This window comes from Macaca mulatta, chromosome 3, assembly GCF_049350105.2.
Source record: "Macaca mulatta isolate MMU2019108-1 chromosome 3, T2T-MMU8v2.0, whole genome shotgun sequence".
In the NCBI taxonomy this organism is placed as follows: domain Eukaryota; kingdom Metazoa; phylum Chordata; class Mammalia; order Primates; family Cercopithecidae; genus Macaca; species Macaca mulatta.
Genome location: NC_133408.1, coordinates 17996256 through 18010457, shown reverse-complemented (window position 1 = coordinate 18010457; position 14202 = coordinate 17996256). Strand labels below are relative to the sequence as shown.

Below are 14202 nucleotides of genomic sequence, written 5' to 3'. Positions count from 1 at the left end.
CATCTGGACTTATGATACTAGCTGCAGATTTATGCATTATAACTCAATATCTTTATTTTTTTCTGTATCAGCAATGTAGATCTACCTTTTTTTTTTCACATATAAAAATTGATTTAGCAGGTCCTTACTTTGCTTTTGGTGGGGAGTTTTAACTCTGTTATTATAGACCTTATTTCCCAAACAAAGGCACAAACAGAGGAAAAAACAAGGTTAATAGTTTTCTTTATCACTGCACTCTATCCCCCTACCCACCAATAACATTTAACTGGAACCCTGTCTGTCTCCTTCAATGACATTTCTTTATGTTAGTTCTCTGAGACAAGAAAATGTGTACACGCACTAATAGACAATTTACTTTTTGTTTGCAAAAACAATTCAGTTGCCCAACACGGGACTGTGTTGTAGCTGCGGTGATTAGCAGGCAGGATGGATAAAGCTTAGAGAACATTATTCAATGCCTAAATGAAGGTCACATTCCCAGTGCTAGTTTTAGTGTGCATGCAAATGATGGCAATTGCTGGGCTGTTCACTCTCACACAAAAAAGGCTTTGTTAAGTATGATAATTAGTCAGCTGGGAAGGTAAAAAGTTTCCTGCTAATAATATTGAAACATTTAAAATATGCATTGTTACGGAAAAAGAGACTACTCTCATTCAGTCAAGTAGTATTTAACTAGAGACAAAATAAAAATGATTATAGAAATCAGATTGGAACTCTTGATTATTAAAAGTAATAATGAGGGACCTACTCATTGAACTACTTAATTTATCCAAAGAAGAGTGTTGAGGTTTCAAAGGCAAAATTTAAAAAGTCAAAAAAAGAAATGCGATGTATGGCAACGTACTTATTTCTGGGAGAGAATGTTTTAGTAACAGGGAGCTGTGAGGTGGGGGAGAAGTGGTTGGATTTATAATAATCAGCCTGGTTGCTTTATTTAATCACAATAATGAATCTCTCCCTTTGTCGATGTATGGCTAGTTATCCTCAAGTTATCTTAATGACATCAGGCAGAGTGTGCCGTTGATCCGTGCTTGAAAAGTAAAAATAGTTGACAGTCAAACTGATCTAATCCTGAATGCTGTTAGTGACAGAGGGAACAATTTTGTGCAAAAAGATGAGGTGGTTTTCATGTCGTGCCAAAGGCTGAAATAATGCTTTACATTGGCATTATTGCTGATACCGGTTCCATTTAAAAAGTTTAACAAAGTGAGTTGTGGTTAAATGAATCCTCTGGGGTGCCTTCCTATTAACTCTCTATTAAATAGCGTAGATACTTCTGGAAGAGGACCGTTCGTACTCTATGCACTGGCAAAAGTGAAGTTAATTTCTGTGCCATAATCTCACGCTTCTCCAGACAAACACACAAACACCTAATGACTGCCAACCAAAGTCTAGCAAACCAAAACCTAGTCCCAGAAACTGCACAGATAACATGGCTGAATCTACAGGAGATGTATTTTTAATCATAATCTTAGGGTGAGAATGTTAGCAAGTTGTAGACAGAGACACTTTATTTTTCCCTTCTCATATTTACATAGGCTTATAGAGCAACTTTCTTAAGACAGGCATGTTAAGGGAATGAATACGTGAATGAGTGCATGCCTGCATGAGTGAAGCCATTCTGGGAGGATGCTGGGGCCAGGGACACATTTTGAAATGAATCTTGGTATTTTAATGTGGGTGGGATGTGATTCAAAGAAATATTAAATACTCTTGCTAAAATGGAGCCAATAATACTAATACTAATACTAATACTAATAAAATGGAGCTAATAGTATTACAGTAGCTAGCTAGCTAGTCAGGCATAAGTGGGGCAGGAGAGGGCTCCTCTGTGCCCATCAGGAATGTCAGGTGACTATCAGGTATGGTCAGGTGGTTGTTAACTGTCTCTGTAAAATAATAATTGGTCACAGCTGGCACCAAGAAAGGCCGTCTCCCAATAGATAGAAATGCCTGAAACTGTTGATCAGCAGCTTCCCAGTAAGATCTCAGGAGTTGGCTAAGTGGGCTCAAGCATGCACATTAAGAGGCAAAATATCCCTAGAATGTTCCTTCTAGAACATTCAGCTGGTAAGGGAAGAACTCCTCAAGTAAGCGTATGTACAACTCCAGTAAACACTGCACTTGCGGCCCCTCCCAAGAGCTAGCAGGTTACCGCGCATGCAGACAGCCCACCCCGGGGGATGAATCAGGGGAGAAGAGATGCAAGACCCCACAAGTATTTCAACTTATAAAACCCCATGTCAAAGGTTAAACAGGGCATTTGATCTCTGAAGTTGCCCGCTTGGCCCTCTTCCAAGTGTACTTTACTTTCTTTTGTTCCTGCTCCAAACTTTTCAATAAACTTTCTCCCCTGCTCTAAACTTGCCTCTTTCTCTCCTTCTGCCCCTCATTCGAATTCTTTCTTCTGAGGAGGCAAGAAATTGCTGCAGGCCCTCATGGATCCACTGCTAACCTACTTTGGTACCATGCAACTCAGATGCTTTCTGCTGCTAACAATAGTAGCCGCTTCTTCACAGTGGTTTGTAAAGAATGTATATAAAGCTCGTATATACATTCCTGGCACATTGTAGAAGCTATAGAGGTGTTGGTTATTGTTATTTTATTATACTGAAGAGGAAAAATTAGCTCCAGTGAAGGGGCTTAGAAAGGGAGAGTGTGAAGTTTCTCTCCGTCTGTCAAGAAGATGGTGTCTGCCAAATTCTGACTCTTCTGGGCCTTGAGTGGGCACTTTCGCCCTTTTTTCATAAAAATAAATAAGCTAAAATTATATTTTATGATTACGTTGATATAAAGATGAACACAATTCAGGCTGGAATTATTATCATATATTTATTGTTATTACATTAATATTTTTCTTCTGACTTAAAAGAATTAAAATTAAAATATTTTTGTGGATTCCTAATGTTCTTTGGGCCATAGGCACTGCGTCTACTGTAACTGGCTAGGGGTCTGGGGTAGGGCTGGGAGTGGGGTTGCTGGAGAGAAAGACGTAGACCAGGAAGACAGTCCTCACTGCATGTAGTAGCTTAGAATCTAGGCTCGGGGTTCAATTCCAGGCTCTACCACTTACTGATGTTTGTTACTTTGGATAATTTACTTAACATCTAAACTTTTAAATTTCCTCATCTGCAAAGTGGGGTAAAAATAATAATACATACTCACAAGGCTATTTGTAAGATTAAAATGCAATTATTTATGTAAAGCACTTAGCATGATTGCTGGTACACAGTGAACATACGACGACTGTGAGCATGACTTTTAGCTCTCAGTGTTTCTGGGTTTCAAGCATCAGTGTCTGCTCCCCACTCTGCTCCCACTGCATTTTTCTTGGGGGTAAATTCCAACCTTCTGTGGATTTGGGGTCATGGCCCAGAGTTTTCACAACTTAGCAATGATTCTTGCCATTATTCAGAAGTTTTTGAAAGTCCAAAGAGACAGGGTTTAATTCAAGAGCTCAAAGTGTTTATACATCTTTCCGGGGCTTTTCTCTACCCTTCAATCTTTATACATCTTCATATCATTTACAGAATTCTTCCCTGTGCTTTGTATCCAGTGGAAGCTCATTCAATGATACTTGCTAAATTGAAGTGACCCGGGCTAACAGAGCATTTGAAGTAACATTAAGAACCCAATACTGCCCCACAAAGCTCTATGTCTGTATGGAGTGGGGCACTCTTGACTACACCATAAAAATATTATACAGAAATACTAGGATTTTGATATTGGAATTCAAACCCATGATTGAGACAGAAAAGAAAGAGGAGAAGATTCCCATGATAACTCATCTTAGGGTAGAACTTCCTCTGTCAGCGAGTGCAAAATGTAGGAATCATCTGGAGGTTTACTTTCTCATTTACTTGTTTCAGAAGAACCGACCTCCTTTTTCTGGAAAGATTGTCCATTTAAGCCCACTAGTTCTGTTGAAATACACAGGGAAGGGAAATAAGGATCAGTCAACCTGATTACCAAACCAGCCCTGATGGCAAATGAGGCAACAGACAGCACTGCCAATGGTCACACCAATATTGTATTATCCCATCGGCAAGAAGACGGATTTCTCTCCCAGGGTTCATATGAAAACATAAAAATCAGATATAATTTTTTAAAAAAACTTAATTATAACAGCTTTACTCTTCTCTTTTTGCTGCTTTTTTTTAAAAACTGGTTCCAAGGAGGAAAAGGATCTCATTGGAATTACGTAGTGAGACAGTTTACCTTGTTGAATAAAATTGCCAAAAGTTAGCAAGAGAAGAAACAAAGGATGTCAATAATGATCAAGCTCAATGATCAGCTTCAGAGTCATGGAGGGTTACTTGCAATCCCCCTATTGTTTTTTTAGACAAAGTGTTAAATTTTCTTTCAGTGTCTTGCAATGCATCTTGTACATTTTGCTAGTAGTTAAAAATTTAAGAGATCAGAATGCTATGGTTATTATACTGCTGGGTAAGATTTTTTGCCCTGTGAAGAGGTGCCTGCTTCACCTTCTGTCATGATTGTAAGTTTCCTGAGGCCTCCCCAGCCATGTGGAATTGTGAGTCAATTAAACCTCTTTCCTTTATAAATTACCCAGTCTTAGGGAAGTTCTTTATAGCAGTGTGAAAATGGACCAATACAGATGTTTTCATGATGACTTAGGAAAGCTTTTCATTAATGTGCCTATGCTATTGTCAGCATCCATGGTATCATCCTAGCCTTAATTTGTCTCCTATTGTGATGACTTCTCAGTGTCCTTTCCTGTCACTCATCTCTACATAACCCTTGGCTATTGGATTCCCTGAGGAGTCTTTTCTAAGCGCTCTTGTCCTCTCACCCCACATGCTTTCCTCCAAGGTCTCATGCGCTCCCATGCTTATGGTTTCTACAACTTTATCCTTAACCCAGACCTCTCTCTGGAGTACCAGGCTAGAATATCCAACTGTCTATTTCACATTTCCATTTAGAATGTTTCCAGGCAACTCAAATTTAACAATCCCAAACTTGATTCATTTTCTTCTCTTCTCCTTTCCCCTTCAAAAACTACTCTTTTTCCAGTTACTCTTGTTTCAGGGAATGGTAATCACCATTTTCCCACTTGTCAATCATCTGGGTGTCACCCTTGACATTCCCTCTCTTTCTTCTTGCAGCCAAACACCTCTGTTGTTGTCTTTGACTTCTAGACGGCTCTGCCATACATCCACTTGTTTTTGTTCCCACTGCCACAATCTTATTCCATGCTACCACTGCTTCTCTCCCAGATGACTTGCAATGGCCTAGTAATTAGACTCCTGGTGACCATTTTAACCCACTCCTTTCTGTAAAGGAGACCATGCAGAAGTAGAGTACTTTGTTTTTGAAAACTCAATTCTGATCATACATCTCCTGACCTCCGTGGCAAATTAGTAGTGTGGGACACTCAGTAGTCCTGCCCCACCAAACTGTCCACCTCCGTCAAATGCTCTGCTTTTTGTTCACTTGGTGTAGCCATCAAGTCTTCCTTCAGTTTCCTGAACCTGCTATGTTGTCTTGCAGAAACGTAGGTGTCCCTATTTATTACTTAACTACTGGGCATCCTTTACATCTTAAAGGTGACTTTCCTGATAGGACTTTTCTGAACTCCCTTTGTTTACTCTGTATAGCACTCTATATTGTCCCACTTGGTAGGAATTGCAATTATTTGTTTAGCCAGTTCTGTCAAGAGAGGACTATTTCTATCCCCAGAAAGTAGAACCAGGTCAATAGCAGATCATGTAGCAGTAGCTCAATACATCGGTGAAATGAATGAAAGAATAAATAAATGAAAGAATAAATAAATAAGTAATTATTTATCAATTATTAATAAATAAATAATAAATTATATTATCAATATTAATTATTAATTAATAAACAATTAATTATTAATAAATAAATAAGTAAACAAATAAAGAAAATTAGAAATATGGCTTGAGTTTTGGAAAAGACAGTGGAGCATCCTGCATTTAAATATAAGACCACCTGTATATCTATATATTTCTTCAGTTGAATGGGTGCCAAAATAAGAATTTCTATTTTAGGGCAAAAAAATTACTGCAAGTCAGTAAGGTCTGGTGGAATGAATTTGTCTAGTTGTCAGGAGACCTGGGTCCCATTGCCAATAACTAGCTGTGATCTTGGTTAAGTCACAAAACTTTTTTTTAATGCTTGGTACCTGAAATTTAAAATGGAAATAAAATAGTTATCGCCTTAGTATTTGAAATAAACTTACAGTTATAACAGTACTTTATTTATTTATTTATTTAGACAGTGCCTCGAGCTATTGCCCAGGCTGGAGTGCAGTGGCATGATCTTGGCTTACTGCAACCTCTGCCTTCTGGGTTCAAGCAGTTCTCCGTGCCTTAGCCTCCCGAGTAGCTGGGATTACAGGCTACTACCACCACACCAAGCTAATTTTTGTATTTTTAGTAGAGATGGGGTTTCTCCACGTTGGTCAGGCTGGTCTCGAACTCCCGACCTCAGGTGATCCGCCTGCCTCAGCCTCCCACAGTGCTGGGATTACAGGCCTGAGCCACTGTGCCTGGCCTGCTTCCCAGTTTTCAAGACGCATCTGATGTCCCTCACTTCATCTTGAAGCTTTTCCAGATTACTCTGGGAGTTCACATTGAACTTCCTTTTGGTGATATTTTAAGACACTTAAAATTCACCAAATTCTTCATTTAACTGATATATTTTGAGAACTAATTGTTCCTGTGCTAGTCTTACTTCTTCAAATAGATTCTAAGTTCCCTAAAGTGTGGAAATCTGGTTTATTATATTTCCATGTGCCCTCAGTATCTGACACATGTCGAGTTCAGAGTAGGTGCACAACCATTGGGGGGAGAAGTCTGGAAGGGATGGACATTTAGGAAGATGAAGGATCTGTAAAACCCTCTTGTCCATTCTCCTCTCTGCTGTTGTCCTTGTTTTCACCAGTTTTTATTTCATCAAATATCCCCGCTAGATGTAAAACTCTCTGCTTAGCTCTTTTAAATCCCATAAAACACTAAAGAGCAGATAAATTTAGCTCCTGGTAGAGGGTCTGCAAACGCAGATGTACAGCACGTGGGAAGATTTCCAGGCGCTTTAGCAGAAAGTACCACATATTGGGCATTAGCTTTGGAGGCTGATTATAAAAGTCATTTTCTGGTGGTAATTTTGTAATCTTACTCTCAGGTGAGCTGTGATCAATGCTGACAGACTGGTCCATGCCCAACAACTACATCATGGTGCCTTTTTTCATCAATCATGATTTATGTATTTTTTTTTTGTGGGAGGGGCTTTGATTTTAAAAAAAAAGATTGAAAGAAAAGATAAAATGGGATCTCTGCTAGTTTAAGAAACAGATAAAAGAATACTTTCAAAAATTTATTCCAAGAGATTTTAAGAAGAAGACAAAAAGTTTTCTCTTTTCTTGTTGTAGAGATTCTAAACTCCTTTGGGAGGTTGAGGCGGGTGGATCACCTGAGGTCAGGAGTTTGAGACTAGCCTGACCAACATGGTGAAACCCCGTCTCTACTAAAATACAAAAAAATTAGCCGGGCCTGGTGGTGGGTGCCGGTAATCTCAGCTACTTGGGAGGCTGAGGCAGGAGAATCGCTTGAACCCAGGAGGCGGGAGTTGCAATGAGCCGTGATCATGCCATTGCACTCCAGCCTCGGCAACAAGAGAGAAGCTCTGTCTCAAAAAACAAAACAAAACAAAACAAAACAAACAAACAAAAAAGATTCTAAACTCACCAAGGCATTATCTTGAAGGCTGCTCTCATAAGACAGAATAATGCCCCGGGACACCTGTAAAGTGTGCGAGTGTGTGTGTGTGTGAATGTGTTTGTGTTCAAAGTGTTTTGGGGGAACAGAGCCTAGAATGGGGAAGTCTGGGAATAATAGAATCCAACTACCATGGCCGTTTGTTATTTCACTGTTGAGAATCCTTCTACCTGTAATAAGATGGTTATTAAAATTTTAATTAGAACTTTTCTGTGCACCTGAGGGCCAGGTCACCGAGTCTGCAGCTCAAGTATGTAGTTCCCATATAAATGACTTTAATTAAAAATAATAATGATAGTGCTATCTTCAATTTCTGAAATCTTGATTGTGTTTTCATTTCTACGATCTCATTTTGACTTTCATCCTCTTAACAAGCCCATGAAGCAAATGGGCAAGAATTACTACCTTCAGCAACCACAATCCATTCTATTTGTAAAAATTTTCCCTTGGTGATCTATTTCGTAGTGTATCATGAATTCCATCTCCTCTTTTCCATGCCTGCCTAGAAATATCAAGAATACATGTAAACTACACATCTTTTTAATGACACTGTATTATATTTGAAAGTGCAATTAACACAAAAGAATATACTTTACATTCATCAAGCATACCTGGAGGTCTCTCTTGGCAGACTGGGGGGCAAAGGATGTGCTCTGAGATTGCCTGTCATTCACCTATGAAACTTAGGGGGCCTTCTTGAGATCTGACTTAAGGTGACATTTTGTCCCTGTCCACATAAAAAGATGGTAAAATTGCTTTTGCTAAAGGAGAAAAGAGTAATCTCGCATAGGGCACCTAATTATATCAATATGATGACTGTGGACTGTATATGCACGCTGAGAATTCCTACGGAGCCCACGTATACAAACCCACTCATCACCACCCAGGAGACGTCAGGGTGTGAACTGGTTTAAGGAGCAGTCGTCCTGTTATTGTAACCTACTCTGAATGTGCCCCCTTGGGTTCTCTCCCAAGCACACTCTGAACATCTGGTCATGGACACATCGCCCTGCCTCGGGCACCATGTATTCTGCTCTCTGGTTGCAGGAAGTAAACCGTCTCTGAGTACCTGCTGTGTCTCTGGCACTGCCAATTAGTGTTCTGGGTGCTTGTGCTGTGATGGAAGAGGGATGTAGAAGCCACGGGTAGGGCCTGTATCAGTGGCTGCTCAGTCACCTTCTGTTGATTCCTGATGGCTGAGCAACAGTCCCTTGCTGGCCCATCTAGAGGTCGAGGAGTCCTTCATGTGTTTCCTTTAACTCCAAGCTCTTCTCTCTTTATCCTTTTCCTGGGCTGTACAGAGACTCACTACCCTTTTATCCTCTACAGGCCTTTCTGTTTACTTAGCTCTACAACCGCCTCATCTCACTGTATTCTTGTAGCATAACTCTGGGGCTCTTCCCCTTTTAGTTAAGAAAGAAGCAAGATCTGGAGAGAATAACACGCTAAATTATGGAACTGGGGCTTTACACAGGTCTGTCTAAGGTCAAAATGGATGCTTTTAACCATAGCTCCCCAAAGATTATTTTTCTTTTAAGAAGATTGCCTCTTATGTATGGCAAGGGGGAGAGAGTTATAGATAAGCGGGGAACATGGTGGAGAGTCAGAACATAATTATTTTTGTTTGGTTGGTTTTTTTTTTTTGGTTGGAAGGAATTCAAATGTTTTTGTTCCAGAGAGTGACCTGAGAACAGAGGCCTGCTGTCAACTAGAATGCTGAGTGAGGAAGTCTGGAAAGACCTAATAATCCTTATCTTGGGTAGTTAGACATAAACTACAGGAACTGTGGGTTCTGCAATTCTCAACTTATGGATGGCTTGCTTTGCTTGTTGGTGGGCAGGGGAGAGTGCATTGATTTGCAAAGTGAGTGGTAAAGTACATTAATTTTAAGTCTATTCACATGTTGTCTAACTAGTGTCTACAAGATTAGCAGGAAGAACCCTAAGAAATGTAGTGTGTAAGTTTAAGGAGTGTCAACAAAATGGTCTTAAGGAAAAGACACCAGACGAACCCAGCACTGTACTCAGCTAGGACTCAGTTGTTTGTGCCCAGAGGGGTGAGAAGCACCTTTTACTCCAGTTTCTATTTGCCTGAGTTTTAATTTTTTTTTTGCAGAAACAAATAGAAGGACAGATTGGGGCTTCACGAGTAGGATGACAGCTATATTTTTATGAGGTTTTATTAAAAATTAGTGTCAACATTTCAGTAGCTCTAAGTTTCACCTGCTTGATGGCGGCACTAAAGGGAGCCCCTCAAAGCTTCCTCTGCTATTCCAGGCATTCCAGGGTGGCCTTGCAGGACAGCAAGGAGGAAATCTGCTCCTGGACTATGATTTCAACCTCACCTGCTGTCCACTGCCTGTACTGAAGAAGGCATCATGATGAGATATTGCTTTCACAGCCTCTGAGAGAATAGGACCGCCACGTACTACCACAGGCTTGATGGCTTAAAACAACGGAAGTGCATTCCCTTATGGTTCTGGAGGCCAGAAGTCCTAAAACAAGGTGTCTGCAGGGCCGCACTCCCTCTGAGGGCTCTAGGGGAGAATCTTTCCTTGCCACCTTCAGCTTCTGATGGCTCCTGGTGTTTCTTGCTTGTGGTAGCATCACTCCAGTCTCCTGTCTTCATCTTCAGCATCGCTCTAATCTCTGTCTTCATCTTCATATGGCCTTCTTCCTTCCTGTGTCTAAAATCTCCTTATCCTTTCTCTTGTAAGGACACCAGTCATTGGATTTAGGGTGCAACTGAAATCCAGGATAATCTCATTCTAAGATCCTTAACTATATCTCTGAAGACCTATAAAAGACGTGTTTTCATACGATGACACTCATGTGTATTGGAGTTTAGAAACAGGACATATCCTTAAAACATTTTTTTTTTTTTGAGATGGAGTCTCGCTCTGTCGCCCAGGCTGGAGTGCAGTGGTGCAATCTCGGCTCACTGCAAGCTCCGCCTCCTGGGTTCACACCATTCTCCTGCCTCAGCCTCCTGAGTAGCTGGGACTTATTAATTTTTAATTTTTGTGTGTACTTAATATGTATATATATTTATGGGGTATATGAGATATTTTGATACAGGTATGCAATGTGTAACAATCACATCCAGGTAAATAAGGTATCCATTGTCTCAAGCATTTGTCCTTTCTTGTTACAGACAATCCAATTATACTTAGTTATTTTCAAATGTACATTGTTGACTGTAGTCACCCTGTGGTACTATCAAATACTAGATCTTATTCTATCTAATTATATTTTTATACCCATTAACCATCCCCACACCTTACACTAGCTCCCCTTGTCAGTCTCTGGTAACCATCGTTCTCCTCTCTATCTCTATGAGCTCAATTTAAAAAAAATTTTTAGCTGCCACAAATAAGTGAGAACATTCGAAGTTTGCCTTTCTACGCCTGGCTTATTTCATTTAACATAATGACCTCCAGTTCCATCTATGTTGTTACAAGTGATAGGATCTCATTTTTTTTTTTTTTAATGGCTGAATAGTATCCCATTGGGTATATGCACTGCATTTTCTTTATCCATTTGTCTGTTGATGAACACTTACATTGCTTTGGGTATATCTTTAGAGAAGACACGATTCATCCCATTGTAGGGACAAAGGCGACTGGAGAAAAAAGAAATAAGAGAATAAGTAAGGGTATGCAAGGGGCGGGGGCACTTGTGTCCTGCCCTCTTTCTAGAGTATGTCAGAGTCAATTCTCAACCCTAGTAAGGGAGTAGGTTAAGTCAGAAGCCGAAGGACTTGCGAATCCAGGCATGAGCAGAGCAACTTCAGGGCTTAAGTGGAAAAGGTGACCGAGACCATGATCCTAGTATTATTGAGGCGGCTTGTGACCTTGGGGTGGCTACCATGTGGTACCCAGAGTTGTAGTGGAGAGATCCATGACCCCTATTCTCTCAGAGGGTCCGAAAGCCACGGAGCAATATCTCATCAAGGTGCCTTCCTCGGTACAGGCAGTGGGCAGCAGGTGAGGTTGAAATCCAGGAGCAGATTTCCTCCCTGCTGTCCTGCAAGGCCACCCTGGAATGCCTGGAATTGCAGAGGAGGCTCTGAGAGGCTTCCTTTAGCACTGCCATCAAGCAAGTGGGAACTTAGAGCTACTGAAATTGAGATACTAGTTTTAATAAAAGCATATCTGTTCTCCTACACTGCAGAAGCCTGGGAGGATCTGCTTGTAAAGGTACAGGAAAGATTAAAAGCACATCTGCATCATGTGCGCAGAAGCATGCACTGGGTTGCTCTGGTTGTGAGCTTGAAGCTTCATTTTGCCTCATTTGGAAAATCAGGAGGAAACAGCCTCTGAAGCCGGTGGTGAGAGTTGGGCTAAACAATCGTCAGGAGCCTTGGGAGAATGTGGATGGTGGGGGAATTTGAGGAATTGATTGGAGGAAGAGAAAAAAATAGTAAAAAAAAAAAAAAAAGAAAAGTAGAAAATAATTTTAGAAATAACAATATTCCATGGTCTTTTCTAATGTTCTACTGAGCAAAAATTCCTGCAAACTAATACGCTAGTGAATTGACTGGGACATAGGGAGCACATTGCAAAGGAAACACTGGGATCTGCATTCCTTGGGCTGGTACCAATCAGGAAAAAATGAAGAAAGAGCCGCAGTGGCTAATCAGCTTGGTCTATGGGGGTCTTTCCTCAAGGGCTGCCGTGGATGGGTGATGACTGAGGGAAAACCTTTCTGAACTGGGGACACATTCCCCCGGAGGTGCTCAGTACTCTCCCTGAAGGCTGGTCTCCTCCAACCCCACCCTATCTGCACCCTTAGGTGTATTCTTTATTCTTTTTTTCAAGCAGGAAAGAGACACATAAACAATTGACTTGTTAAGTTGGAAAAACAGGGAACACCGGCGTTCTCTCTCTCTGTCTTTCTCTCTCTTTTTTAATGCTTTCACTTTTAGAACAGATAAACAAAAGATCTATGGGCCCAAAGAGAGGGTGCTAGTGGGGTTCAGAAAAATGTTTCCCCGTGGGGGAGGAGTGAAATTGACTTGGTTCCTTGTCAACGACCTCGTGTCCATACCCGAGGCAAAAAAGTCAGCACACACGCATGGCTGATGTGGGGAGCCACAGGGCCCCTGGAGAGAGATTCCGGCTCAGGGTTACTGTTTCTGCTTCTCTCCTGTGGCAGCTGGGAATTCAGGAATTGCTTTTTAAATGGTGGAGGATGTTGTTAGGTTCAAGCAAATGTCTCTGGGAATACATGAGCCCATTTACTGGAGGCCCGCAGGGGGCAGCAGAGAGCAGGCCGCAGGCAGGGCAGCCTGGGCAGCTGACGCCATGGCATCCCCTATCCCTCTTCCAGATGGTGGGAGCCCGGGCGCTCTTCAAAGAAAACAATGAAGAGCACAGAACAGGGGTCACTACAGCGGACTAGAGAAGTTTGCATAGACCTGTGACCCCTCTGTCCAAACTTTGTAGCTGCCTCTGCTGTTTTCTGGAAGCTCTGAGAAGGTGGTGCCTACAGTTCAGAACTCCAAAAGCACCCAACACATTGTTATCACAATAATTTATAGCCAGGATGCCTCCTCCACCTGAGAGTGAGCTGCCTTAGTCCTCAGGTTTATGTCTCCAGCCCCAAACACAATTCCAGGCACAAAAGAAGTGCTCAATAAATACTTGTGAATGAAAAACTTGGCAGCCCATTTTAGGTTCTACAGTATCTCTCCAACATTCATGATCAGAAGTCCGTTCAAATATCCAGAGTATGACATGGGTAAGTTGGATGGAATGAATAAAAATGACCAACCCAGATAGCCTGAGAAAAAGTAGAATCAGACCTGAGTATTTTATCACAGCAAGGGAGCTGGGCAGAGTTTATCATATTTTGGCCCTTAATATACTACCAAGCAAAGAAGACTTTAGTAGGGTAAATGGGGAGAGGTTACAGTAATAATAATTCATATAATCGGTAAAATTCTTCCCATTTTACATAGGAGGCACATGATACCTCCTATTGATAAAGGATCAGCCCCAAAGCCACCAATCCCATTTTTCCTTATGGAGAGGGGCCGAAGATGCTGTCATGGTGAATGGAATGATATTGACCCATTATAGATTTTACCATATGAAGAGAGATCACAGGCAAAGATAATGAAAGACTTGTGGCAAGAAGCCACAAGGCATCTATTGGGTTCACTTCTCAGGTCACTCTATGCAGACGGACAGTCATGCTGGGGAGAGAATGGAAGTAGGTTGCTTAAAATGTTCTGTGTGTCCAGGATAACCTTTGCTTGGCATCCTATCTTTGCCACATTATCCATTTTAAATTTTCATTTTATTATCAGTATTTCTCCTATGAAAACACGTTCTTTGGCTCTTCATTATGCATAAAAAAGGTGGCTCTTAGGTTTTTAAATTTTTTTTTTTTTTTTTTGAGACGGAGTCTCACGCTGTTGCCCAGGCTGGAGTGCAGTG

The 14202-nt window shown here is 41.1% G+C and overlaps 1 long non-coding RNA gene across 1 annotated transcript; it reads left to right on the top strand.

Moving 5' to 3' along the window:
• The first annotated feature begins 9042 nt into the window (after positions 1 to 9042).
• LOC144340049 (uncharacterized) lies at positions 9043 to 13411 on the top strand. Its single transcript, XR_013415778.1, has 2 exons — positions 9043 to 9234; positions 13207 to 13411. It is a non-coding gene; the product is annotated as an uncharacterized LOC144340049 (long non-coding RNA).
• The last annotated feature ends 791 nt before the right edge of the window (positions 13412 to 14202 follow it).